We start from the raw sequence: 26,786 nt of genomic DNA on the forward strand, positions 1-26,786 counted from the left end.
ACGACACCGTACATCTGAAATGTATGACGTTTGCATCATTTACTTCGTCGGATAAACAGATCCAATTGTGTATCAATGTGTGTCGGCCAGCGACAGACGAGGACACGCTGATTTGTCGCGGAAGCAAAATCACAAATTTTTCCACACTAGATTCAAAGAACGTTAAATTTTATAAAATTTGTTTTGAATGTTGTAAAATATTAATAAATTTGTCGCTAATATAGTCTATTTTGTGATACTAGTGCACATTATAGTGTTTTATAAGTGAAACAAAATGTTTTTTGTTGAATCTCGGTCAAATGGTAAATTCTTAATAAGAGATATCGAAGGTCTCGTAATATGAGATATCTCATATTAGAAACCATTTTTTGTAACGCAGATAATTGATTATTTTAAGAATAATTTATGTCTTTAGATACTGCCATCAAAAAATAAAAAGCTGGAATCTTAGCGCCATGATTAAGGCTATTGATACTGTCCGATCCAAGCAGATGGGGTATTTTAAAGCGTCGAAAAATTTTAAAAATTAAAAAATTAAAAAACTTTTTAAAAATTTTAAAATTAATTATAATTAATTAATTAAAATTTTTAAATTAATTTTAAAATTTATTTAAAATTTTTAAAAAATTTAAAATTTTTTTTGGTTTTGTTTTTTATTTTATTTTTCTATTCTAAGGATAGTTTTTCGTTTGATTTAAAGTATAAGTGCCTACCTTCATATTTTTGACATTTTGACATAAGAGTTTAGGAAATAAGTCTAATAAATAATATAATTAAAGCTATATTTTAAAATTGTATTGTTGGTTCTAAAGATATAATACTGTAAAAGGTTTCAAATTAAGACAAATAATAATAAAACCATTTACTTTTATCTATATGTGTTTTATTTTTGGTGTTAACAAAAATGAAATTAAGTTTATCTAATAAAAGGCGATATCTCATATTAAGATCAATTAGTATCTCATATTAGAAGACCTTTTGGTTTTGATACAAAAACTGAGTTACTTTAATCAAACCTATGTATATTAAAACTCGAACGAGATATAACTTATTAAGGTAGGATTTTAGAAATCCTAATTGTCATTTCATATAGTTTTAGAAACTACATGAAATGACGATTAAAAACAGTATATAGATACTTTCCTAATTGCATATATTTTGCGAAATAATTAAGAAAATGTAAATGGTATCTCATAATCGGCACCTTTATATATATATATATATATATATATGGAGCAACAAGGGAAATTTTTCACGGCGACAAAAAATACACGATCTTACTCCGTTCTCCGATAAACGCTGTTGCGTTACTGATAATCCGAGATATTAAATTAATTTTAAGATCCAATAAGTGTGTCGCAAATAAGTGTCGCACAAAATAAAACTCAATTAATTACTACTGTTTAATTCACTGGCGGATTCTAGACGGAAGGAGAATTTGGAGTTAAAATCCCTTCCTTTCAAATTAAAAAAAAGCAGTTATGCTGATTTCATGATTTAACGCCGTTTTTTCGAAGATATTTAGGTTAAACAGAGAAAACAATCATAAATAATATAAGGACAAAAATTTTTAAGTATATCCAAATTTTTTTTACAATATATAACAATTTTTTTAAATATATATAAAAGTTTAAAAAAATATAAAAAATAGAAAAAACTGTAATAAATAAATTTTTATCAAAATTATCGACGTCAAGATCCGCTAGTGCTCCAATTAATAAAAATATTTCCCAATGCATCAGACATGAATTGAATAACATTGATATCGTTACAATACGACGTAAACATACGAGAATAGTATCAAGATGCGTTTAGGCGGAAGAAGAAAGGAGGCAAAGATGAGGCGAAGAACGAGCAAAACTGCAAAGCTAAGAGGATAGAATTGAAGAGAGATACGATCCGTGAATATTTCAGGCATGCTAGGGAGGCGCAGGGGCACGGGTGAAGAGGATATTTTTCGAGGTGCCTTTGTAATTGGCGAGTTGAATCATTGATTAGCCGGCAGGCAGACGGCTTAAGCCGGGCCTCTGCTACACCTTTCCCTTGCTAACTCTCCCTATCTTCCTGTTCAAACCGACTTGCCACCCTGCCAGTCGGCGCGCGGCGCGTAAGAACCTAATGTAGCCTAAGATATTACTCCGCTAGATTAAAACTCGCCGAGTGGCAGAAACGGCCGTCCTCGTAATAATGCAGAAATTTAATTAGTCCGCCGACAACGTGTTTTCACACTTCCGCCATTCCGAGGCGGAAGAGCCTCCTCTTAGCCAAACGATCGCGTAACGATTTCGTTAAATGATAATAAATTCGCTCGGCGCAAACAACATATATATATATATATATATATATATATATATATATATCTTTAGAACCAACAATAAAATTAAAAAATATAGCTTTAATTATATTATTTATTAGACTTATTTCCTAAACTCTTATATCAAAATGTCAAAAATATGAAGGTAGGCACTTATACTTTAAATCAAACGAAAAACTATCCTTAGAATAGAAAAATAAAATAAAAAACAAAACCAAAAAAAATTTTAAATAAATTTTAAAATTAATTTAAAAATTTTAATTAATTAATTAATTAATAATTAATTATAATTAATTTTAAAATTAAAAAAATATATATATATATATATAAATCACATAAAAAGATCACTTGAAAAAACGAACATTAATGTAGTTTTTAATTTGCCCAAAAAGTTAAATAGGTTGATAAAACGTGGCAAAGACATTATAACTAATGATGTCAGAGCGAATGTTGTATACAAAATAGATTGCATGCATTGTAGTGCATCGTACATCGGACAGACTAAGAGACATTTATGTATTAGAGTTAAGGAACATGCCAGTAATATAAAATTACATGAAACCAATCACTCGGTGATTAGTAAACACAGATGCAAGCTGGGATATGAATTTAATTGGAAATCGCCAAAAATTTTGCATAATGAGAAGCAAATTTCCTGACTTTTCCCTGATAATTCCAGATTTATAAAATTCTCTGACATGCCCTATTTTCCTGATTGCTAGACATCCTGATATTATATGACAGCACCTTACACCAAGTTTTCAATTTTTCTGAAAATGTAAAGAAAAAATCATGACGTTTATTTCCGCGTGTACAAAAAATAAGGACGTACCAAAAGAGCAATAAGCACACATAATTAACATCCAGATAAATAATAAAAATCCAGATAAAAACAAAATTTCCTGACTTTTCCCTGATAATTCCAGATATATAAAATTCTCTCACAATGCCCTATTTTTCTGATTGCTAGACATCCTGATATTATATGACAGCACCTTACACCAAGTTTTTAATTTTTCTGAAAATTAGCAAAAATCATGACGTTTATTTCCACTTGTACGAAAAATAAGGACGTACCAAAAGAGCAATAAGCACATAATTAACATCCAGATAAATAATAAAATTCCCTATTTTCTTGATTGCTAGACATCCTGATATTATATGACAGTACCTTACACCAAGTTTTTAATTTTTCTGAAAATTAGCAAAAATCATGACGTTTATTTCCACTTGTACGAAAAATAAGGACGTACCAAAAGAGCAATAAGCACATAATTAACATCCATATAAATAATAAAATTCCCTATTTTCCTGATTGCTAGACATCTTGATATTATATGACAGTATCTTACACCAAGTTTTCAATTTTTCTGAAAATTAGCAAAAATCATGACGTTTATTTCCACTTGTACGAAAAATAAGGACGTATCAAAAGAGCAATAAGCACATAATTAACATAGTAGTCAGTGGGCTAATCGACTTCCCGCGGAAGCGTACACGAAGCGAGGCGTCACGATGCTAATCTCGTAAAACGCTCGGGAGGTACGATAACGAATTTGATCAGGTTAAAATCCCGGAACTCGATAACCGCGTTAAATTCCAACGCGCGGTTCTTGCGGTCCCCGCCTTGCGAGCCGCGAAAATATTATGTTACACCTCCGAAGAGGAATCGGGACGGCGAGGGAAGGAAAAGTTTCGCGAGCGGTGGCGGCGAGCAAAATAAGATCCGGAAGAAAGTGCAGAGGCTGGTCGTGGCGTTCAAACGAGTTGCCAAGAAGTTTCGCCAAAGAATGGAAACTCTCGTAGCCCATCGTCGAGCAGCGGGAGCTAACCTTCCGTTCTTCTCTTTTCTCCCGACTTCATCCCTTCGCATCTCTCTTTCTCTCTCGCTCCCTCGCAACAATCCTCCCTTCCTTCGCTCTCTCTGTGGGGCCCTCAATCGGACTGAAGTGCCACGAAATAAAACTTGTTTTCGACAGGCTGGGAATTTCATTTGCCTCCGCTGTGCGTGTTCCCGCAAACGCACCAAGGACACGTCCGAATCGCGATTCAATCAGATCGATCGGCCGTGTCTGATAGCGAATGCGGACGGAATGTGTCGGGAGAACATCGCGTCTCTCTCTCTCCCGACTGTCCTTTTCGGAAATTATTTTTATCAAATTACAAATGTAAGCGTGTAACGTGGGGGACGACCACGGGGGATTTTGCTATCGAAGGGTCGCGCGAGAAAGAGTGGCATTATCGCGTATTGAATCGTGAACAAGTCAACGGTATCATCTGCAGAATCGCATCATCTCATCGGCGTGATTGGATTTTAACAAGTTTCGTCTTGACAAAGTGAGCACTCTGATTATCTCGAATTTTATACTATATACATTGTATATATATATATATATATATATATACACTGAAAACAAATTTATTGAATTCGAATAAATATGATTATTTCAATATCGCCTAATAAATCATTTATTTGGAACTAATAATATTTAATATGCTCTTCATTGGTCTTATTAATATATTTTTTGTAATATAAAAAAGAGCGACGATTCAATTAATTTAATAATATTGATTTGATGTGACAAATATTTATTTGATATAAGAAAATTTTTCAAGACAAATAAATATTTATTTGTTTCGAATAATTGATTTATTAGGCATCAGTATTGAAATAAGTATTTATTAATTTAATAATTTTATTGCAGTATATATATATATATATGTTTATTTTCAAATCGTTCATGATACCAATAGATGCATAATTAAACCAAAAAAAGTAACACAAAATTATAAAAGGGTATATAATTGATTTTCAATAAAATATGTCATACACAATATAGAACTAGAAAAATGCAATGTAATATATTCCACATTATATATCAGTTCGCGTTATGTGATACTTTTGGATTTAAATAAAATTCGATATCTTGTTTATTATAAAAATTTTTTACAAAATATAAAAGTTAAAGTGATTTATCGCAATATATGAAACTTGTTACAATGGTGTGTTCGCCACGTTATAAATTACTGTATATTGATTTAAAAAGTTAAAATATTTGTCTTATCTTTCTATAACCAACGAGCATGTTAATAAAACACGATTATTAAACCATGTTAATATTACAACAGACTGTAAAGCAGATTCAATTAAAAAATATTATTGCGCTTATAAAAATGTCTGTGTGTGACAAAACGATGATTATTTAAAATAAATAATTCTCGCGGTATATCTATTTAAAATAAGAATAAAAGCGGCAGGAAATAAAAATCATAATTGTTGTATTACGCTATATACGAACAATTATACATATATTATTATTTATTTATATGTATATATATTTAAAAATATTTATTCATGCGTTTTAAAATATCCATAGATTTAAATGTAATTTAGGTATTATTTTTTATTTAAGTGAACAATTTTTATATACGACACATATACATAAATCACACAATCGAGTGTAATTATAAAAAGCCGTGGCATAAATCTAGTAATACGTGTTCAATCCCTTATTTATAATTAATTGGAAATTTAACAGAATATGTTGTAGAAATTTATTTTATAACGTATCAAATAATACTTCACATTTAATTTTCACACGATATAACGCTTGTTTATTATCGCATACCGCGCTACTGTTTACATATGCAAATACAGGTAAACCTTAATTTTCCCCGAGACTGGAGGAGAGAGGATAGCGAGGTGTATCAACGCATTATCTTTCGAAACGCATCGTGAAAAGTATAGAGGGATGACAAATATGATGAGAGAGATGCGCTATAATTAGCGAGGAAAACGTTCAATAAAAATCATTTCACGTGTCTTATGTATTTACACGGAAACTAAACATGCTCGAAACAATTGTCATTTTCATTCCATTTTTTATTTAAATATATGTTCAATGCAGTATATATATATATATATATATATATATATATTATATATACTGCATTGATTGACTAATATATATATATATACTATAATTGACGACAGAATTCGAAGCGATAAATTAAGCACCCGTAATTAATCGTGTTTTCGCGAGTATTATGTGAATGCTGCAAAGGAGTAGCAAAAGGCAAATAAAAGAGAAAATACAAAGCAACCACGTAGCAGTGAGTAATTTCTAATTTATTTTATTTAATTATTTGTTGTTCTTGTAAAATTAGTTGCTTTGCGTTAGTGATCCCTTTTCTATTTTACTTTATTTTTATATATACTACTTATATATAATTTTTTCGTATTTTATTTTTTTTATTTATAATCCATTATAACTGTATAATCCATTATACAGTTTGATCAGAACAACAGCACAATTCAAACACCTATTGTTACATTCAGCTAAAATTAGTTTTAGTTCAAGCATGAAACATGGTTTTGCGTTAATATATTGCCTCGTCAAATTGTATATATAGTAAATTTTTAGAAATATAATATTGTTATTATTATATAAAATGAAACATGTAGAATTTTGCCGGCATTTATCACGCATTTTCCGTATTACATATTTATTTACGTTAACGTGACAGAGATAACGAATAGAGAACGCCAAAATAATAACGCATCCGATACAAACTACTAAATATCTCAGTCGTTATGCGTCAAATTAACCGTCTACGTCAAATTCTGTAGCACGATATATACTAATGGCACAGTAACGTCAAATGAATTATTCAAAGGTCCTACTAATATCGCGATACCAAACTAGTAAACCGACTGGCTCATGGTCTCTTGAGAATTGGCGATTTTGTATTAGCTCACCTCTCTAACGCAACGTTGTTTGCCAATGGTACAAATATTTAATGGCAAGCTCGCTAGGAAGAAGCTAATTCGCGTCGATCAAGCGCACCATGAATGGCGCCGACGAATCGTTAATCGTTATAGTAATGAATTTTGTATTGCAATTGATGGTTAACCACGCTTGAAGGGCTGCTTTTTGCGACTAAGATTAACGTTCAATCGCGAGAATGATTGTTCCTAATTTAAAAAAAAAATATAAAAATAAACATTAAAGACTGAAAATGATCCGAAGCGAACGAAAAGCACGCGATAAAATTGGGAAACACGCGAGGGTGGAGACAATGCGGAGAAGAGTTAGATGCAATTACTTTCATTTGCTATTAGAAGTTAGGTGGTCACCCACCTCTTGGAGTGTCTGTTGTGCCGAGGCTCCTAGACTAATTAAACTAACTTGACTTTCACGGTGATCGCGGTGAACCAGAACGGATGGACGAAGGTACGAGGTTGATTGATGAAAATAAAAATCAATTGGCTTGAGAAGCTCTCTCGCGGTAGAGAGCGAAATTAAGCGGATTTCGAATGCAATTAGTCTGGAACTAATTTCGAGTATCTCGACTATTCCGCGCTAAACACTCAATAATATTCTTCGTATTTTTCTATTATCCTAACGTTTCAAACATTCTGGCAATTTCATTAGAATGCCATGTCTGATAGTTTCGCAAATTGCATTTTGCGAATAATGTTGATTTTTATTTCTATAAAGATAAAAGAGACATTGCGTGCTGCATATTTTTTTCTTTCTTATTCATCTTTTATGAAAGAGAGATGTATTTTATAATCTTTCCATTTACTGGAATTAATTTTTAATATGACATAACATAATCATTGGGATCTTGCAAATTTTTTTATTTGCTTATGGTAAATCTTTTGAATCTTTTCTTTAAAGCTTAGGTTTAATTTTTTCTTTATTCTTTTATTTATATTTTGTTTCAAAATGTTACTTCATATGATTTATCTTATAAATAATTCGCAATATTAACGTTTACTGTTTTTATGACTATATTTTTATTATATTACATATATAAATGTTTATTTGAATTTATTCAAAAGTATATGTGACAAGAATAATTAATATATCAAAATAATAAAAAATATAAACTATCAAACCATCTATTTAACGTTATACCTACCAAGTAAGTAAAAAAAAATAACATTGATAAACACAGTTGTGAAGTTGTAAAGAATTCCAATAAACGTTAACATATTTTTGCCAAGCGAATACTGAAATTCTATGAAATGGGAGTACGTTTTTGAGATATTCTAATATGTCTGAAATAACTGGAAATCGCTAAGAGATCTCATTAGCGCTGTATGCTAAGAATATTGCATTCACGAAAGAGGAATTAGCTTGATTGCCATGAAATTCATTGAGGAACGTCATTCACAGCGAGAATGGTGAATTCGCCGTCAAATTGGAATCGCGCGCCAAAGCGTTAAAAGCTTAAGACGCATGACGCATTGTTGACTACAGCCGCAAAGCTCGATTTAAACGATCCACTAATTAGACGCGAGAAATAACGGGGGGTCTAGGATTATTGAGCTGCCAACGTTCCAGCTTCGAATAGAATACCGATCATCATGATCAAAATGATCGAAACACGAATATGAAGCATTTACATGAAAATGCAGCGCAAATGCAGCAGATGAATTAATTTATATACTCATCCATGGAGGACGAGATAATACAAACATTTTTTACATTAGAATATAAAGCGCGATCGAGAAAGCTATTGCTTTAACTTTTTTCTAAAAAAAATTGGCCTTAGTTAATTATTAAAAATATAATGACAAATAATTATGAATATATTTTTAATAATTAATTAATTATATAGATATTTACATTAACATTTCCAGAAGGTACATAAGCTATTGCTTTAACTTTTTTCTAAAAACAAGTTGGCCTTAGTTAATTATTAAAAATATAATGACAAATAATTATGTGAATATATTTTTAATAATTAATTAATTATATAGTAGATATATACATTAACATTTCTAATTAAATTAAATATACGAATAAAATACAAATATGTGATAACGTCAATAGCAACATATTTATACTAAACAGACAGACTAGAAATATTTAGAATGTAAAAAATATGCGTTTTAAAAGCAATTAAGATCCGTTAGTGTTCTTAATGGAAATTGATCCTTGAATTAATTGGTTTGATATTATTTATTTTAAATTTTAATTCTCGGCGGTCTTGTCCCGACGGTTATCCGTAAGAGATTCGCAAAGCTAAAACCGGAGAGATAAATGCACGTATTCATCCGCCGCATAGTTGGATAACAACGGCGAGAACGCAACGGTAATTAGTGGTGCACAATTCAGCGCACGGATGCTCCACACAAAACGACCCGTAATTTTATTCGGGTTGAAGTGATTAACGCTCGGTGACGCGTGGAATCGGCATCATTTTGCGAGCCAACTGTGCATAATGCCGAAATCGATAAACGTGCATTTAATCTATTGAAACGGTAACTTTGTAACGTATTTCGGTCTTTGAACTATTAATAATAGCGCCTATATACGTATATAATAGCTAAACTCGTAAATTATGGCGACAGAAATCGATCATATCTTGATATTATATTATTATTTCGTTTTGTTGGCATTTTTATAATTTAAAAAATTGCAGCACACAAAATGCATCGCTCTGTGCCTTTAATATTCTATATTTATCTATAGAAATATAAAATTTATTCATCTTTGAAATCATAAAAAGGAAAACGTACAAATATATATAATATACTAAACAAAAAATATATAATATTTAATATAAAATGTATTAAATATTAATATAACATATGTATTAAATGATTGTAAAATATAGTTTGGTATGTGTAGAAATTGTTGTGAAAAAAATAATTCCAGAATTAATGAAGGTGGTAATGTATAATATATTCTCCAGTAATAATTAAAATATGTCATTAAAATGTCCAAAAGATTTTCTCATCAGAAAAAATGAGGCATTTAAATGTTTGTTGCTATTGACGTGTTTGAATTGCCGGAATTTGAAATACAAAAATGCTTTTTTAATTAAGTCTGCGTTTTTCAAGACTACGACAAATAACCGCGAGAAGTTTAGTCAAAGATTTCAATTACGTTTCTCTTATTAGACATACCTTGTCACAAGCTAATAGCCTTTTCTGCCTTTCGATGACGTGAATTATATATTTCTGCCCGCAATTCGGATATATATGCAACTCGAGGGAAATTTTGAAATTTTTGCGCCGAGACCGTCCATCAAAAAAAAAAAAATATATATATATATATATAAAGACCAAAACGTACAAAAAAAACATAAAAGATAAAATATCACTTGAATCGATTTTGTCACATGGCTTGACCCATTAATGTCGAACGATATTTACTGTTCTGTGTCCCATGGTAACGGATAGTTTATTGATCACGAATCGTCCCGAAACTGACGCTTCTCGAATAAACGAAAATCGAAATTGTAATTGCGTTTAATATTTGATTATTAAATGATAAATTGATATGTGGTCTGTCGTTTTAAGCGTTAAATTCGATTGAAACCGGATACTACTGCTGTTTTTATGTGCTTGCAAATCTTAACATAGATCAAGCGCCAACAACGTAACAAAATTATGAAGCTGTGACGTGTTTTAAACAAGATCTATTTTACATTCCATCTTTAACTTTTCTAACTCGGATATCAGACAGAAAAATTTTTGAGAGAAGCTCCGAAAGAGAAAAACTTAAGAAAATAAAAAATTCTCGAGTTTTTTTAGAAAATAAGAAAGACTTGATTCAATGATCAACTTTTTCAACTTTTTTCATAATTTTTCTTTCTTTTAATTTTTAATCCTTTCAACTTCTCAAACTTTCAATCGAAGCTTTCGATTTTTACAAGTCTCACTTTTCACAACTTTATTTTTCATAATTGTTCTGTCTCCCAAGTCTCTTTATTTTCACGCTGTGTATTCTTTCATCATTTTTTTTTTTTAATATTAAACTTTATATTAAAAAATGTGCACGAAATATTTGTTTGCGCAGCTAAGGTTTTTTTAGCACAACTCAATTTATTATTCGTATTTATTAGAGCATGAAAACGACAAAGAGCACATAGAGAAGGCATGTGAAGTATTTTTTGATGCCAGTTCATAAAATAGTTTTAATGAAAAAAATTATTACACATATGTACTATACTCGCATACGATAGTATGATTTGACTTACGAGGAAATCTCGCAACCCAAAAATTCTGATTTTGATAAAACTTTACACACATGTAGGTGGGATAAATAAATAAATTTAGGAATTTAATTGCGGTCCAAAAATAATTTTAAGAGAAATCACATCTCATAAGTTTTTATTTTTGAAAAAACAAATATAATTTTTAAAAAATGTTATTAAAATAGTTAAAAATAGAGATGAAACTTTGTCTAAAATATTTTAATATCTCGAACTAGGTTTATCCTTTAGAATTGCCTTTGGACTGCGAAAAATTTATAAATTTATTGATTATCTCCTACATGCGTGTAAACATTAAAATCAGAATTTTCGAGTTTACGAAGTTTCCTTGTTAGCGAAATAAAACAGTAACAGGAACACGTTTGCGCGTATTGATAATAAGATGCGCTTCATTAGGACGTCCCTTGGCACAAAAGTCTCTCATTAAGGCTGAGTTTATCATATATACATGATGTAACATAACATCGATGGCAGCAATATTGAAAGGAAGCAGAGAGTTCGAGGAAAATGTTGTTAAAGTTGATTTAACTATCGCTTCACGCTGAAATCTTTCGAATTACTACACTTTTCGAACGAATCTCTTTGTACAAATTATAAATAGTATCATGGAATAATGCGTGATGTTATGAAAATTGGAGTCATTAGTTTGCATATTTTTTTTTAAACATATTTAAAATTGCAAAATTGCTGAATAAAATTTCCTATTTTTAAATCACATTTCTTATTATTCGCCTTTTACAACAATGAGAGAGAAGCATCTTAAATAATATTTAAATTTTAAATAATAATATATTTCAATATACATATATTATAAAATAAATCTTGCTACAGAAAACGCGCAGTATGTTAACCTACTTGTATACAGAATCGAGAAAAAAATAAATTAAATTTAGGGGAAAAAAAATGAAAAAAGATATCGCTTATATAGAGAGGATGGAATAATGCGTGATGTTATGAAAATTGGAGTCATTAGCTCGCATATTTTTTTTTAAACATATTTTAAATTGCAAACTTGCTGAATAAAATTTCCTATTTTTAAATCACATTTCTTATTATTCGCCTTTTGCAACAATGAGAGAGAAGCATCTTAAATAATATTTAAATTTTAAATAATAATATATTTCGATATACATATATTATGAAATAAATCTTCCTACAGAAAACGCGCAGTATGTTAACCTACTTGTATACAGAATCGAGAAAAAAATAAATTAAATTTAGGGGGAAAAAAAAATGAAAAAAGATATCGCTTATATAGAGAGGATTTGTTTCAATATGTATAAAAAAAATATAAAAAAATACTGTCATAGATATCAAAACAGGCTTTGTTTTTCCATAGTCATTCGAGCATTTTGCCCATGGCGCATTTTACGCGTATTTTCAATTCGCTCATAAAAATCGTAAAGCTTACGCGTACAACGGAGCGCGTAACGATCAACTGCAACAATGATATGCGCTGACGTAACACGCGCACAATACGTGACAAGCAAGCGAACCGCGGCCGGAGCGCAATTCGATCCAATTAAGACCACCGTGTATGTACATATACATCATCTACATTCGACGTTTCTTTCTTCCTCCCTCGCTATGCAAATCCATCAATAACCCCTGGAGCTACGATTAGATCAGGCCGAAACGGTCAGTTTACGTTGAGATCAATGGCATGTGCAGCCCCGTTAACTTTCGAAAACGTGCTGCACCAGTTCTCTCACCCATCCCACTCTCTCTCTCTCTCTCTCTCTCTGGCAAGTTACTGGAATCTCGCCCGCAGCGAGCGTTTTACTAAGCATAAGCGTTTGCATAACTCAAGATTGACTTTAAGTTCACTAACCACCCGCACCATCGCATAAGCGAAGTTCGAAGCGCGACGACGTGCGTCTTGCGAGGCGGGCGCATATTAAGCCGCAACTAAGCGCAAACCCTTCCGTTCTCCGGGGAAAGGGTAGGAGGAGGGGTGTGGGAAGGGGTGAAGGAGAATAATGCCGCGACGAGAATGAACCCTGAGGCTGTGTCCGAATGTCCGCGCATTGTGTTACCGCAGGTATATACCTCCTCGCGAAACTATCTTCCGGGAATTATTAACAAATATGCAAACGCGCCGAATGAGAGGAAGTCTCGCCGGAGGAAGTTAACCCTCTTGCGGTTCTCTTTAATACATTTGCATTTGTAAGCCGTAAACGCGTGCAATATATCTACTGACCATCGGTGTATATCGGTGAGAATATTGTGCGCCGATTCTGGAATCTTTAGCGCGAATTAATTAGCATTGGAATGCAATCAGTAATGTAATTATTAAGCGACGAGACGTAATAATTTTGCCGTATTAAACGGCTAATTATTATTGTCTCTCCAATTAGGAAATTCTATTGTAATCCATCTCTGTCAACGTATAATTTTTCATTCTTCTTTTCAATGCGTTATATGAATATCCGCGCGGAAAAAAAAAAGGAATTCTTGATTCAAGTATATTTTTATTTAGTATAAGAAATAATTTACGAGATCCAACATCATAAAATCACATTAAGGCGAATACTTTTATAAATTAAATATGACAAATTATAATACGCATAAATTACTAATAAATTCTCGACTCGAATTAACGGACTATTAATAAGTTTAAGAATAGGATTTTTTTTTTTTTTTTTTTTTTTTGTAAGAATTATAAATTACGTAACACTGTTATACTGAGGAAGACCGCGTGCGGTTGAAACGTTTATGGAAGGTTTTTTTGTAATTTTAATATATTGTTTATGAAATAAATTTTAATTGGATACAACATCTTAAATATTGCTCGATAAGTTGGCCTTTTTTGAATACATTCGTTGTTTTATATTTTTATTCTTGAACGCTATTTGATTGATTTAAGCATAGAATGCTCTCTGTAATCACAAATTTTTATTTGCCTTAATAATAAATAAGTTTGTGTGAAGTATATTTTATCCTTAAGATATATCCTTGTTTTAAAAATCGCATATGGTAAAAACAAACTTAGTCACATTTGAACTAAGAATTATTATATATACTTGAAAGTACCGCTTATATCCAATGCTCACTTGTCCTTGCAATATTTATAAGTAAATTTCAGCTTCAACCAAGAATATTTTGCACTTTGTTTTAAGGATAAATTATCCTTTATCAGAAAATTATTTATATTTGGCGCTATTATAAAGATAAAATATACTTGAATCAAAGCATATTTGCATTCTCTCAAGGATACTGTTTTTTCTGTGTATATATATAATTTTTTAAAAGAAGAAATCGTATTTTCATTGCATTCGATACAATTTTTTTATAACAGCTGCAGAGCATCATCCTTTCCTTCTTTTATATTTTAAAAACTTTAAAATATAAAGATGCCTTGTATTTTTAAGAACGAAGAGAAAATATGTATGCCGATATATTTTTAATATTTAAAATTGCTTTGGATAATCCGTTCATTGACAGAAAAATTAAAGTTATCTGTAATACAATATATGTGATTTTTTAAAAGAAGGAATCAACAAAGTATATAAAGCTGAATTAAACTAATTTGTTAATTATAGTATATTTAACTAATTAATTATATATGTTAATTATAGTATAATTAAACTAATTTGTTAATTATAGTATATTTAACTAATTAATTATATATGTTAATTATAGTATAATTAAACTAATTTGTTAATTATAATATATTTAAAGCAAAATTTAAGAACTATATATAAGTTGAAAATTCTGCGAAAAGTGTCCGCTGCTGGATTTTCATACTTAATGCGATATCACCGTAAATATATATATATATATATATATATATATATATATATATATAGGTATATGTATAATTTTGTATTCGATATTCTCCTAAAATAACACCGATCGAAAAACAACATTGGCGATTCTTTGTTATATAATTATCGCGCGATGGGTGAATAATTGGTATTCTGCAAGTAGCTGGTATATATAAAAGTATTACCTAGATTCTAGATGATATATATACGTATGCCTGACATTTCTCTCCATTTCGCCAAAATCGAGTATATTTTTATTAGCCGGAAAAAATCACAGCGTTTCCCGCACTCGCGCGTTTATGTGCGCGAATAAAAGTTTCGAGCGGCGGAGCCGTGAATTCGACGATCCGGAGCACATTGTGGGCCGCGAGGACATTTGCGCAAGATTACCCGAAGATCTATACCCCGGGGGTTGGAAATTTAAAAACTTGCCAACTTAATTTTGCCGACAAACTTTGCCAACGAATATTCCGCCTGAAAGCGGCTTTATACCCTTTCGCGGCACCTCTTTTACTTTACTTGGACCTCTATCTACGCCACCGCCTTGGAATTCACATGTGGATATATATATATATATGTATATGTATATATAGTATATATAGACGTATGTGTAGGGGGCCAGATCTAATCTAGAAGTTACGTCGTAAATGCGCCACGTGACTACCCGGAATGTTGAACTAACGGATTTTGCCCAAATGTACCGACATACGCGCATATGTTGCAAGCTAATAGAGCTTGCACTATACTATTACCTAAGAATTATAGTCACGCTCAAGAAATTGTATAGAGCTTACATGTATATCACGGAATTATAACGTCAAACAAGCTTTTTTTTTTTTTTTTTTTTTTTTTTTTTACACATGATAATTTTTAATATATTTTCGTCAATTGACGAAAAATCTTGTTGCCATAAAATATTTTATATGTTGTGTGTGTGTAAATAAAAATTGTTCAGTTATAATTATGAGATAATGTGTTTCAATTAATATCTCGTAAAAATATACACATATACAATGTGTATGCACGGGAAGAAATAATTAACTTAACTAAAACCTTTCACCTAAATTATTATTTTGAATATATATTTGTATTTAAGTCAAATATATGTTTTGTTAGATTTAATGTTATATTTAATTTAAATATTTTTATATGTTCAATTAATACTATTTAGTTAAAAGATTTAGTCAAGTTAACACATTTTTTTTAGTGTCTATAAATAATTTATATAATTTATCACAAAGAAGAAAAAACATTTTAAAATATGATTTACATATTTCAATGTAGTTAATATAATATACATACTTATACATCGCAATCTTTATAATTCTGAAAATATCCTTATCTTGTCTGTACATAGAATTATTAAGAATATCATTTTACCATTGTAATTACAATATTATAAAATGTAAATCACTTCAATAAGATTATCTATCTGAGAAAAATATAGACAATTCACTTTATCGAGTTTCACGTGTCGTCAAATTATTTAATTAAAATTCACTTCTAATTACATTATATTAGATATATTTTTTTTAAATATATCAACATTTTTTATTAAAAATAATATATTAAAATTAATAATGTATAATATCAACTGTGATATTTAATTTACTTCTGGTCCATGCAATAATTGTTTAAAACATTTAATTGAAATAATATGCGAATAATAAAAAAGTAGAAAACAAAATGTAAATTCTACCAAAGAAGAAAGTCATATATTCCGAAACTTTTCTTAATAGAGATGAGTTAAATAATATTCAAAATTTAGAGTGATCATTTTTTTTTGGACATTAAATGTCCAACTGTCATGTTGAATATGCATAAGCAAATTCCTTCTTTTTCATTAGATTGTATTGTCCTTATTAGTTATGCACGATGATTGAATTGCGCACAATAGATGCGTTCTATCGTCAATATGTTCATTGGGTTATCGAATTGGTGGCGTTTGAGAATGGTTACGTTACAGCGGCATGCGTGGCCCTTGGCGATATTACACGGAATTTCCGGTTACACCCGGGACTATCGGTTGACTCAAAGCGTTGCTCAATGAATACAACATATCTGGAATAGATGCCGTTAATTGAAGAGGCATTAATATTAACCACTGAACTATGTGTGTGTGTCACACTAGATTATCCACGACAACGCATCAATGTAAATATACTTTAGGAGTTAACCGAATAGTTATACTGAGAAATAATACGCCTCCGCTGGATTTTAATTGATTTATCATCAATAATAATTTTAATATCTTTTCACATAATTTTTGTGATGCAACAAATATACAATAAAATTATTTCAATAAATAATCTCTTAAAAATGTATTAATTCGATCTCTATAAAATATTAATAAAAGAGAATTTAAATGCATAGAAAACATATATACAATAAAATTTACATATATAGAAAAAATATACAATATAAGGTAAACGTCCCAGTGGTTGAACGATTAAGGTTACAAATTCATTTATTAATATTTTTATTATATAAAAACAAGAAATTTTCTTAAAGATTTGCATTTACCTTGTAAACTGATATCTTTATTGTTTAAAAAGCATACAAACAATTGCTTTTATTCATTTTATTATATAAAAATATAATAAAATATAAAGCTGTGTAAAAGTACTAGTGTTTAAACGATAAAAACGCGTTTGTTCTAATGGTTGAACGAAGCTGTCCCAATATTTGAACATAGCAAAGTTATAATTATAGAAATAATTTGTCTATACAGAAGTTTTTTTTCTTGTTCTTTCTTTCGGCATTATCTTTGAAATTATCTAAAATATAACAAGAAATGAAAAATAAAACGAATGTTCACATATAATTTTTGGTTAACAAAAATTATCTGTCATAATATTTTCCTCGTTCATTATGACATAAATATATATTAAGTTTTTTTTTAATTCTTTAAATTTTATTACTAAATTAATTGTAGATTTTTTAAAAATATTAAAATACTTACATTTTTAATGAAATTGAAACGAAAAAAAACGATAAATAAACAAACGGTCGATAACTAGGCAATATTGAATATTTGAGTACCAGTAAATAAACACTAACTTTATCATATTTAAATGAATTTGTTTAATAAAATAAAAATTTTAATTTAATAGTAACTTCTTTTACGAATCAAAATAACTTTTACTTGTTATAATAGCGCTTATATAAAAAATACACACACTTAAGTACTAAATGACGTTTCTTAACTAGATAGTTTCGAAGCTATTGAAAGAATGAATAAAAGTAAGCCGTCATTAAAAAAATAATTTTTTTCTCATAAATATTTTTTTCTTCAATCCGTTTTCTTTTTAATAAATATTAAGAAACGTAAATTTTAAATTTTAATATAATATTTGTAACTGTATGTATCAGGAAAAACTTAATAATTATAAACACGTATTGCATCGTTCATACATTAGAACGCGTTCAACCACTGGGACATTTATCTTAATTTATATATAATAATTGACGGAAAATCTCTATATAACGTATAAAATGAATTAACGTGTTTATATTGAACCAAGACCCCGAGTCTCGACGATGGTCGACGACAATGTAATTTGCCATGAGCTTAGCAAGCAGCATGATCAAGAAGGAGACACGTGGGACCGAACGAGGGTTTGGAAACGACGAAAAAGATCGGGAAGGAGCACAGAAACGGACGACCGAAGGAAGATAGATGATTAAATATTTCATGATTCGAGTAGGAGTATCATCTCAAGCTGCCAAAGGAAGGAAAAGTCGGTCGGTTGCCAACGTCGTGGAAGAAGCGGAGGCGGCATCGGTGGCCGGTAAGTGAGAGGGTGAAATAACGGCTAAATAAGTAAACGACGGCGTATACGTTATAAGGCATGCTGTCCGGAAAATGGAAACTCGATAAGGCAGCCCATCCCCCTTACGGTATACTCTCCTATCGCGGAATTGACAGCCGTGCTCCATCATTGATACGAAACTCACGAGAAACACGTCAGAAATGTCCGCCGAATAAGACAAGGGTGGCGTGTCATTCTCGATATATACCGGCATGCACGCCTCGAATACGAGGGAAATAACGTCGCTCCGGACGGAAGTTTTGCGTTTGCAACGATAGCGAGCTCGGAGCGAAAAGTATCTGTCGTATAACCGGATGCCGATGAATTGCGAGAGCGCGTATTTTGCAAAAGATACATGCCGCTGATGTTAAAAAAATATTTTTTCTTATTTATGACAAAAATAGGGAAATATAAGTGCAAAAAGGTGCAACATTGGAACTTTAATAGTATTCGTTATTTTTTGGTCTATACTGTTTAAAAAAATATTATTGCAAAAAAGCAAAATATGAAAATTTATCTTAACACGACATTTCGACTATCTGCTGCATCATTGTGTCATACAATAATCGTGCATGATATATTTGACAGCTGTAAAATTAGCATCGCGTCTGTCATGAGCCAGAAGCTTTAAATTCATGAGCATTATAAATGATTACTATATATAAATAACGTTCAATTTCAAGAAATTATATATATCACATTATTAATTATTTATATAATATCACTCATCTGATAATAATATTATTAATTATTATATTCATTGGTATTAATTATACTGTACAATAGCCAAGGGTCACAAATTTCAACTAAATAATGATAAAATCTTATTATATATGCATGTAATTTTTTTCACATATATATTTATATCGATCTTTATATATGTATATATATATATATATATTTTTTTTTATTTCGTCGAATCAAACTAAATATAATTACACGCGTGGAACAAAATTATATTGTTCTTTGAAAATAAAATCTTAAAAATTGCAAAACATGCATATTACAATGCATGAAAATTATATTTTTTGTTGCATTTTTCGTGGAAGATTTAAATATTTAAAAATATATTAGTAAATTATGCAATACAAGTTCAATATTTAAAATAGGAACGATATATTTAATTCGACCCAAACTAGCCAAGAAAATTTTTATTTTATTTCCACAACGTTTCGACCATCTGTTTTTGGTCCTTTTCAAGTAAAAAATTCCTTCGTTTAATAATCATGACAACAGTGTCAACCAACTGCGCTTTTACCAAGGAATTTTTCACTTGAAAAGGACCAAAAACAGATGGTCGAAACGTTGTGGAAATAAAATAAAAATTTTCTTGGCTAGTTTGAGTCGAATTAAATATATCGTTCCTATTTTAAATACCACTAGCGACGTTTTAAGTATTCAATATTTAAATCTTCCACAAAAAATACAACAAAAAAGAGAATTTTCCACAAGAATATTTTGATCCAAATACCTGCACTTCCATTAGACTCGCACGTCTGTATACGTCCGCCACATTGCGTCTCACTCGAGGGTGATCTCTATCACTGGCCGCAAAACTCCGTGCAACGGTTTCACTACTTGATGACAGTATATAACTTCACAGCCAAGAACGAAGCCGGCAAAGACTATTTCGCAATGCTTTTTTCTTTCCTGTTAGAGTACCAAATATATTAATATTAATAATATAATATATTAATATTAATTAATTAATAATAATATATTAATATTAATAAATATAAAAATATTAATTAATCACGTAATGCATGAAAATTCAATGTTTAAATTTTAAGCTGACATACGCTTAGCGAACGAATATTCTCGTTTGTATTGTTAATTTCTTTCTTCAATTGCACTGAATATTATCAATCGAATGCTAATTTCGCTGTTCGTCCGTTAAGTATGTACCCTGATTTAAACAGAAAATTCAAACAAAAAAAGAATAGAATTTTCTACAAGAATCTTTAAATACCTTTGTGCATACATTGCAATAATAATTTTTAAATATGCGTTGCAACTTTTGAGATTTGTTATCAAGTAATAATATAATTTCGCTTTGCGTGCATAATTATATTTTTAGATTAGATTAAACGAAACGAGGAAAAAAATATATATATACATATATATAGAAAATAAATATAATATATGAAGAAAATTTTCTTTTAGACTTTACCTTAAAAATCATATAATAGTAATCGCAGAACAATATGATGAAAGAATTTTATACGATTTCTCTGATTAATATTTATCACAATAAAAATATTAATGTATACATAGTAAAATTAATCAGACATATTTTATATCTTATTGTGATAGATATTAATATTTTTATTATGATAAATATTAATCAGAAAAGTTCTTATAAAATTCTTCCAGTACCATATTGTCCCACGATCATGATTTTCAGGGCAAATTCTAAGAGAAAATTCTCTCTGTGTAATGTATACACTAAATTATTTATTAACAATATTTATATATATTTAAATTTAATTCTTAACGCACTGGATTTATATGAATAAATCTAGTGAAATAAGAATAGGAAAATTTAATGACACGAGACGCGCTACGTGCGGTTACGAATCGTGAAGATGAATGCGATGGACTTTAATGCTTTATCACGATTTATCTACACACGTTATCTCTCGCAAAATATAATGATTTTGATAAAACGAACAAAAATGAGGGAAAACGGGCGATAACATGGTAATAAATGGAATTCATTACTTTCGCGCGAAAAGCGGAAGTCGTCGCTTCCGCAATGCAGTTGTACGCGGTTTACCGGCTAGGCACGCATAAAGATCGCCACTTTGTTCTCATTCTGTTTTTACTTGATTCTTTGTACGCGACGAGATCTGACGCTGGACCGTGTCGAGTGCTTCGCAGTTTCCAAGCTTCTTTTCTTTACCGTTGCTTCGTTTATTCGGCAAAGTGGCTCACATTAAAATACACCGTTGCAAAAAATTGCATTCTTTGCCGACTAAAAATTTTCAACTATCTGAACTCGCATTCTTTTACTAGTCAATTTAATCTCTTATCACCTACGTTTATTCTTTATATATTACTGGAACTTTTGTCGTAATCCTTAGGATGAAATCATATTGTTTTTTTTTTAAACTTGAATCTTAAAAATGAAAAATCTATTATTTTTTAAAAATATAATCTGAAAAAAATTCGAATCTAAAGAATTATTTATAAATAAATTATGCTGCGTTGAATAATCACACTGAAAAAAATTGGTTAACTTGACTAAATCTTTTAACTAAATTACTATTTTGTTAATTGAACATATATTAATATTTGTTAAATATTTATCAATTATCAAACTAATATTGAGTTTAAAAGTTTAGTCAAGTTAACAAATTTTTTTTCAGTGCAGAAGAGAAGTAGAATAATTTCAGTATTGATTTTTATTCATATTTATTCCTATCATCTTGGCGAAGGAAAAAAAATTTAACGCACTCTACTCAGGTAGAGAATATAACTCGATCTGACACGTGAGCTCTATTATCCTCCTATAAAAGAAACGATACGTCTTTTCTCTCTGTACTCGACTCTTTCCTACCCCTCGCTTTTTACATCCTTCTCCTTTCGCCCATCTTTTATCCATCACGCCATACACATGGCTGTTTTAAGTCAGTTTTATCCCTTATTATATACCACGGCCATATTTTTTCAAAGGATCTAAAAGAAGCTGTTATATTTGCAAGTTATATTTTGCTCGCTGCATTATGTATATAAAAAATTAAATTAAAATTAATTAAATAAAAATTAATTAAATTGATTTAATTTTCACAAGCACGATCAGACAAGTTTCGTAATTCTTATTGTACAATGATGTCGTATTTCTAATAATTAATTACATGACTATATAATAACTGACTGACATTAAGGAGTTATTGCTCAATAGGTATATGACAAAGGTCGGTTAATTAAGTTTTCGTTAACTTGTTGTGGAACTAATTGCTAGTAATCGGCGAGTAATTTGAACTAGATGAGAAATTCTAGCAATACAGTATTTGCCACAAATCCTAATTTGCACGTGGCTTTTCATTACATCTACAGTTACATATACATATATATATGACTCGCATATCGCGTTCCAGATTATTGCTGAAAATTACATTAAATTATCCAATATAATTAGACAATTTTATAAAAAGAAATGTAGTGACTATTATTAAATGTTATTAAATTCGAATAAATATTTATTTCAATACTCTAATAAATCATTTATTTGAAATAATATTGATTTAATGTGAAAAATATTTATTTGCTAGAAGAAAATCCTTTTCAAAACACAAGATCAATATTTATATGTTTCAAATAAATGATTTTTTAGACAGTATTAAAATAAATATTTATTAATTTAATTCTATTTGTTCAGTAAATATAATAACAATTTTGAATAATTTGGAATACTTTTAAGCAAAGCAAAAGGAAAATAAATTTAAAAAAATAATTTATATATAACATAGTATTTAAGAAAAGTGCCAGAGTATAAATGTTTTTCAAAATGTATAGAAATAGATCGATCAGCATCAATCTAAAACTGATGTGTGCATATGCGTAATCGATGATATCATATATTATACACAGATTGGAAATTGAGGAAAAAAATTCCCGATATTTAATCTAGAGTATAGATAAATCTTTACGAAATTTCATTAAAAATAAGACAAAAATAACAACAATTCGGGTATTGCGGATAAAAGAAAATTGGTGCGCGTATATTGAAAATAAGTGACTTTCTCGGGAATTCCGTCTTGTTATGAAAAAATCTCGAAATTACTACATACTTATTACTCGCCCGACGATGGCATCGAGGACACATCGCGAGCAATCTCGAATATACTCTTATTGCCTCGATAATATCCAGGCCCCTTGCCACATGTTTTCTCATAAAATGAGATCGCGGCACGTACTTCAAAGGGAATGCTTCTCGTGGCATGGTTATATGTACGAGGACATCGCATACAGAGGCTAGACGCAGCGATGCATAGAGTAAGAAAACGTATATACGCGCTCCTCGTCGATGAAGCTCGTGCATTTATCGATAATATCACCGGTATAGAAAACGCTCTGTGTGCGACTACTGCACCCACAAGCACACACATATCTTGAGGTTCGTAAGAAAATCTTCCACGTGATTCCCGCGGATTGGATTTCGCATGATCGATCAATGTCTGGATAAGAGTATAGCGAGCAAGTTCATCAAATCTCATTTTGGACGAGAATGTGTAGACCGGATAATGCAGGATTTGACGAAAGGGAGTCGTGCGACAGGTCGAAAAGGATCGCGTGATATATAGGGAAGAGTCCATGGAATTTTCATCACATCCGCTGTTTTTCGTCCGAGACTTCGCGGAGACTTAAACAAGGGTTAATAATTAAGAAACGCGCGTAAAGCAGCAACATACTGAATTTTGAAGAGCAAAGTTTTACAGTCGTGCAACCATAAAAAGCCATAATTTATTAACTGGACTTGGTGTATTCTCTCGCAGCTTTTAAACATAATCCTGTAAATTTATTATTTCTAAAAGGATTATACTAAGGATATTTTGCTTTATTAAGGTTAAAATAGAGAGATTGTTGGATAAATAAAAGTTATATATATAAATATCCTTCTTGCGGATTTAGTCATTTTTTTTGTTACAAGCTCCTCGATATAAAGTACACTTATAATTTTATATACAATAATTGTAAACTATTTTTCTGCGTTCTCCCTACACGTTCTCTTATTTTTACTTGCAGAAAATTTCAAGCAACGGCACGCATACGTAACATCACATAAATAATTCAATTTGCAAAGTTAACCATCGCGCGGATTCGACTCTGTTGTTCTTGCGAAAATCAATCCAAGAGAAACGACCGAGAATGCGATCTCGATGCGCCATAAATTCGCGCTCGTCCCGATTGAAATCGCGCGCACGTTTCGCAATGCATTATAATGCATTTTCTGCGTTGCGAGAGCGTGACAGTTGTTACGGTTCGATTGATTTGCCGGCGTGTATGAATTTCCGCCTATATATATACGTATATAGACATACACTAATACGCGAGGACGCGCGCGAAGAAAAGTCCTTCGTTCCCAGCAAATCTCACCCTGCCTTCTCCATCTCCCGATCGAATAAATTTATCGCACGATAATCTTTTCGTTGCATTCGTACGAACACGCGATCGACGAACGTCCTCCACCTCATCGCGCACGTTTTCCCAGACGTGTTAGAAAAGCTCGAACGGAACATACGTATATATATGTACGGTGAATGGTGCAAATTGAGACACGCTTTGATATATCGCTCGGTGATAGTAATAAACCGACGACAACTCTTTCATTTCCGCGCACAAACGTCGCGAATGAGATATTTGCGAAGAAAAATTTGCCAATAATTTTTTACCAATTTTTTATATATTTTTTCTTGCATGTAATATATTACAAATTTTTTTATGTATACATTTTATATATTTTTTTCTTGCATATAATACACAGAGAGAATTTTCTCTTAGAATTTACCCTGAAAGTCATAATAATCGTGCGACAATATGGTATTGGAAGAATCTTATAAGAGTTTCTCTGATTAATATTTATCACAATAAAAATATTAATAGTAAAATTTACTATGTATACATAAAAAAATTTTATTATGTACACAGTAAATTCTACTATGTACATATTAATATTTTTTTTGTGGTAAATATTAATCAGAGAAACTCTTATAAGATTTTTCCAATATCATATTGTCGCACGATTACCATGATTTTCAAGGTACTTTTAAAAGAAAATTCTCTTCGTGTATATACAATATATTTTGTATTACACGTGCAGGCAAAGTGGCACTTTGTGTGCGTGTTTTCTGTGCGGAAAGCGTCCAATTTCCCACGCCGCCATCTAGCGGCGACGCGGTGAGTGAATAAGCCGCATTCAAAGCCATTGCCTACGGCAATGTATAGCCCACGGCTTCAGCCGTGGACAATGACTTTGAACGCGGCTATTCCCGCACCGTACCGTCGCAAGATGGCGGCGTGCGATCGGCCACCTCGCGCACAGAAAACGCGCACAAAGCCACTTTGCCTGCACTTGTAATACAAAATATCGTGTGTATCAAGTGCGGATTGACAATTGTTCACTCGTGTGGGGTAATCGCACTCGTGATCAATTGTCAATTTTCCGCACTTGATACACAATATACTATTATATGCAAGAAAAAAATATATATATATACAATATAATGTATATAAAAAAATGTGTAAAAGATTGTTGACAAATTTTTTCTCACAAATATTAATTTATTGCATAAATAATATATTTGTTTCGGCAAAAGAGAGAGGCGCACCCAGATGCATAATTAAAATAATATTGCAAAAAGAATGATGCTATTCTCGGCATGGACTATTGTTTGTAATGCGCTTTTCACGCTTTACATTCTGCAGTTAAGGGGAAAGACAAATTTCATAATATAGGAAAGGGCGAACGCTTGGAAGATTGACAGGGAATTCACCGCCCCCTCAAATAAATTTCACACGATAATCTTTCGATGCTCGCGCGAACGACGGCCTGCCAGGCTACATTTTCTTTCTTCGCACGTTCGCACGAGTTGCATCGAGAAAGTTTAGTCGCGCGTGCGTGCGATGGATTGAATGCGCCAAATTGGCGTGCTATTTGATTGGCACAAATCACTGGCGAACTTCGCGTTCGTATCGGAATCGAGCGAAGGAAGCCTGAGAGAAAATCACTTTTATTCGTGCCGCGCGCGGACGTGTATAATCTAATTTCATTCCGTATAATCTATTCTCATTGAATCCGATAAGAATAGTAATTTTTGCATATGCCGCTGGCGCGAGAAGAATACGTTGTATCAAAAATATAAATCCACTTCCTTA

General features: G+C 30.9%; 1 long non-coding RNA gene across 1 annotated transcript in view; it reads right to left on the bottom strand.

Annotated features, from left to right (window-relative positions):
- Window positions 1–26,786, bottom strand: part of LOC146721741 (uncharacterized) — a 281,366-nt gene that overhangs the window by 189,043 nt on the left and 65,537 nt on the right. Inside the window, exon 2 of the long non-coding RNA XR_014925520.1 lies at window positions 20,380–20,558. This is a non-coding gene — a long non-coding RNA (uncharacterized LOC146721741). The remainder of the gene's footprint in view (window positions 1–20,379; window positions 20,559–26,786) is intronic.

The sequence above is a fragment of the Nylanderia fulva genome, unplaced genomic scaffold (assembly GCF_048542155.1).
Source record: "Nylanderia fulva isolate GAGA-0341 unplaced genomic scaffold, ASM4854215v1 Scaffold42, whole genome shotgun sequence".
Classification (NCBI taxonomy): Eukaryota; Metazoa; Arthropoda; class Insecta; order Hymenoptera; family Formicidae; genus Nylanderia; species Nylanderia fulva.